This window comes from Podarcis muralis, chromosome 10 (genome assembly GCF_964188315.1).
Source record: "Podarcis muralis chromosome 10, rPodMur119.hap1.1, whole genome shotgun sequence".
NCBI lineage: Eukaryota > Metazoa > Chordata > Lepidosauria > Squamata > Lacertidae > Podarcis > Podarcis muralis.
In genome coordinates this window covers 56,294,705-56,299,511 of record NC_135664.1, presented here as the reverse complement: position 1 = coordinate 56,299,511, position 4,807 = coordinate 56,294,705, and positions in this window count along the sequence as shown.

The window sequence follows — 4,807 nt, the reverse complement described above, 5'->3', positions numbered from 1 at the left end:
GCTGGGCAAGGGAGGGGAGGAAACCACTGGGTACCATTTATCTCTGGAGAAAGATGAGGGCCTGAGTTCTCTCTATATTGCATCCCGGGGGAAGTGTGTGTGTACTTATATATAGAAATATATATATCCTTCTTGCACCAGAGATTAATAGGAAGGGAAAAGAAAACTGACTGTGATTTGTAAGGCCTGGTTTGCAAACCGTGAGCATTCCCTGCCTTTTCCTTCCCTTCGTTGTTTTTGTTTTGTTGCGTTTCGAAAGCCTCTTCTCATATTTTATTGTGTTAGCAGAGCAAAACCAAACAGCACACAGTAAGACCCGCAACTTGCAAAGTGAGCCTATGCCAAATCCATCTAATCACCCTGAGAAATCAAAAGAGTAATAACAAATCATCTCTTAAAAGTAAATTGCTTTTGAGGGTTAGCACGTCCTTTCCTTTGCTTACTAGCTTTTTTTTTGGCTAATCAATTTATGTTGAGATTTCCCCATTCGTTGGCTGCCTGACCTTTATAGAGCACGGCTCCAAGGGGTAGCAAGATGAACAACCTCTTCAAATGTGGGACTTGCCAATATATTCAGGTAACGCTTCTTCTAATCTCTGTTCGACGGGGCTCCCCGCACCTTACAATGCCACTGATTAAAGTGACGCAAAGAGCAAGGACATAGAATACTTGGGCCTGGTGTGTCTTTTCAGCCGGAGTGCAGTTCTAGCACCTCTCAGGTGGTTGCCATTGTGGGCCTTTGCTCTCCCCACCTGCTTCCTGCCTTTACATACTTCTGAGCAGCCCAAAATGAACTTTTCAAGTCAAAATGGCAGCTGGCCAGTGTGCGCCAGTCTACACTTCCTTTTAGAGCTATGACTCCACTTAGCTTCTAGCCACTCCTAGTTGCGATTGGTCAAGCTATGGGGCAAGGGCAATTTGTATTTCCTTTTCTTCATTCCATCTCCCCCGTAGTGGCGGCAGGTTTTAAGCTTTCAAGTCAGGCCTCTCCCATTGCACGTGCATGCATTTGGGCAAAAGCTGTCCCAGCCATCCACCTGAATCTAAGAGAATGAGGGAAGTGGGGGCCCATTTATTTGACCTGCCCTAGAACCAGGGATGGTCCCCAAACCAGCTAGGGAGACAGTTTGCTTTAGTTTTCAGCGGGAGGTGAATGTGGCTGTTGTCAAACCGGTATCTGTCTGGGGCTGCCCTGAGTCTCCCAACAGTTTACTGTAGCAACTTACTCCCAGCAGTTTACTGTAGAAAAAAAGCACTGCTTGGGTCTCAAATCTGGGTGGGCACAAGGGAGGAGGAGCTTCCATTGAAGAAGGGATGCAGGATGAGGCCCCATGGCACTCTAGAAGCTGCTGGACCCCAACTCCCAGCACCCCCCACCTTCTGGCTTCAAACTTGTGCTGTGAATCTTGACTGACCCCCTAAATCTAAATGAGCCCTCCCCACTACTCTGAAATGGGACAGAGGAAGAAAGAAGGAAGGAATTTAGAAGGAATAGTGTGATTTAAAAGTTTTGTGGAGGTTCCTTCCCTCCCCACTTTGAATGTAATTAGAACAAATCAGCAAGCGATTCCTTTGTGGAGTCTAGTGTAGACCTTTAGCTGCTTGTGCATGATGTTTGCCTGCAGATCTCCCCTGTCACTGCAAGGTCACTTCCCTTTGGTCCACGTGAGACTACGGTATCTTCCGGCAGCAGACTTGTTCTTTGCCATCTGCGGCACTTGGTCCCAGTTTATTCATGTGGGGCGCAGCCAGTTCTCATCATTGAAATGCACATTAAGAAGTTGACTCTGAGCCTCTTTGCCAGGCATTCTGACTCTCTAAACAAAAGGCACTGAGATAAGGGACAAAACTGAGTTTCCATTTGCGAACGGCTTTCTTTTTCTGCTGCTGTCCTTTCTGAAGCAGCTATCAAGAGTCTGCTAGCCAGCCCTGGCCAATCGCAAATCACTTCAGATAGCCAGCCCCAAAACCTTCAAATTACGTCTCTCCAAAGTAGCCCTAATCTCCACAAATTGCTTTCAAGGATGGCAAGTGCAAAGCCAGGCTTCTATTCTTGATGCTTGCTATAACAGCTGTGACAAAGGAGTGTGGGTTGACGCAGAAATACTGGGAAAGAGCATTCAACTTTTAGGGGACACTTTTGAGAACTAGTTCAGTGTCATAGAATCATAGAGTTGTAGAGTTGGAAGGGACCCTGAGGGTCTTCTAGTCCAACCCTCTGCAATTCAAGAATCTCAACTAAAGTATCCATGACAGGTGGCCATCCAAGCTCTGCTTAGAAACCTCCAATGAAGGAGGCTCCATCACCTTCCGAGGGAGTCTGTTCCACTGTCAAACAGCTCTTACTGTCAGAAGGATTGTCTACATCAGGGGTCGGCAACCCGCGGCTCCGGAGCCGCATGTGGCTCTTTTACACCTTTGCCGTGGCTCCGGGGCGGATACTAGCGAGGGGAGGAGGCGCATTGTGCTCCCTGACACTCCCCACTGTGGCAGGCGTTGTACTGGCTGTGACGTCACCCGCCCACCCGCCCGCTACATTGTAAGGGGCATGTACGCTGGTCACTGCATTGAAAGGGGGCATGTACACTGGTCACTGTTCTGAAGGGGAGTGAAGAACACACACACAAAAAAGGTAACTTGTTAATTTAACGTTTATTTCTATGAGGAGGAGTAATTCTGAGGGGTCAAACAAAGAAATAATAAAAAAAAAGTGACAAAAAAGTTATTTTTATAATGACGAGTTTTGCAGCTCCCAGTTTTTTTTTCTTCGGAAACGGGTCCAAGTGGCTCTTTTTGTCTTAAAGGTTGCAGACCCCTGGTCTACATGTTTCCAGAGAAGGGGCCATCTTAGTCTTGGGCAGCAAAAGGATCTAAGAACCAACCATTTGATCATGTATTATGGACAAGGTTTGGTGGGCTTGAGCCCCAATGCATGAAGCGTTACAGCAATCTATGTGGTCGGGTGATGGGGGCTGTCAAAAGTAAAATGCAGAAAATTGCAGGCACTGAGGACTACATGCATAACACAAAACAGTTTTTGAGGAAACATTACATGTCGGCATTGGTAAGCCTATTGACACAGATAAGGTGCTAAAAATCCTTTGTTAGGCTCACTCCAGAAGTGATAGCTTCAAAACTCTTGATGTATTGTAATTCGGCACTTTCATGGTGCAGTCTCCCTTTGAAGTATCTTGGCTCCAGGGTGTCCTGGAAGGCTGAACTGTTCTGCCACTGTCTAAGAATGTGAATTGTGAGCCAAGAAGTTCAAAACCAGGCTTTACTTATTCATTTTGTATACCCTGCCTTTCAACTGAAACGGTTTCCAGTGTGGCTTACAATACAGCAGGTTGTAATAATGAGATGAGGGGAAGGAATTCTCTCTCTCTCTCTCTCTCTCTCTCTCTCTCTCTCTCTCTCACACACACACACACACACAGAGAGAGAGAGAGAGAGAGAGAGAGAGAGAGAGAGAGAGAGAGAGAGCTTGCAGCCTTTAGTCCTTTGATGGAAGGGGTCAAAACATAAGAGGAGTCAGCAGTCTCTTCTGATGTTCATAACATGCTTCCCTTTAGTTCCGCAGTCCCAGGGCAACTAGCTGTCGGATCAGAGAAACACAGGAAGCTGCTTTATACCAAGGCAGGTCATTGGCCTGTTTAGCTCAGTATTGTCTACACTGACTGGCAGCATCTCTCAAAGTTCTCAGACAGAGTTCTCTCCCAGCCCCACCTGGAGATGTTGGGGATTGATCCTGGGATTTTCTGCATGCAAAGCAGGTGCTCCACCACTGAGCTGTGGCTCTTCCCTGAAAACATGTGTCCAATTCTAGCCTAGTGTTCCACACTCTGACTGGCAGCAGCTCTCTGGCCTTTCCCATTTTCCTGATCTTTTTCTTTGGAGATGCCAGGAATGAAACCTGGGACTCCCAGCAAGTGAAGCAGGTGCTCTACCACTCACTGACGTACGGCCCTTCTTCCTAGGAAGTGATTTTTGTTCTCCAGACAATCAGTTTATGATTTGCGCCCTCAGACCGCACTCAGAGGCAGCTTTGCAACAGAAAGAAATACGAAACCAAAAGAGGGAGTACATATAAAAAAAGCAAGTGTATAAAAACGTCACAGTGATAAAAATGGAGGGCAGCTGTCTAAAACACGAACCAGGTGCTCTGATGGAGAGCAGCATCACTATGAGCACAGATCACCTGACCTAAGCCTTTTGCCAAATGTCGCTTCACCTTAACTGTACTGGCAATCTGTTTCTAACATTGCATGTGCACTATACATTTAAAGCCATATCATACTACTTTAAACAGTCACGGCTTTTCCCAAAGAATCCTGGGGAGTGTGATTTTTTTAAGGGTGCCAAGAGTGGTAAGGAGACCTCTGTTCTCCTCACAGAGCTACAATTCCCAGAGTGGTTTAACAGTCCATCCCTCTTCCCTGGGAACTGTAGCTCTCTGTGAGGGAAACAGGAGTTTCCTAACAACTCTCAACATCCTTAACTTCAGGCTTCTTCGGGGGAAGAAGCCACGGGTGTCTAAAATGGTATGGCATAGCTTTAAATCTGTACAGTGCAGACAGGGCCTCTTCAAGCCACTTTCTGATGTGCCAAGGAAGCTGTATCATCCCTGTTACAAGGGACGTGGGTGGCGCTGTGGTCTAAACCACTGAGCCTCTTGGGCTTGCTAGTCAGAAGGTCGGCGGTTCAAATCCCTGCTACGGGGTGTGCTCCTGTTGCTCTGGTCCAGCTCTTTCCAACCTAGCAGTTCAAAAGCACACCAGTGCAAGTAGATAAATAGGTACCGCTGTGG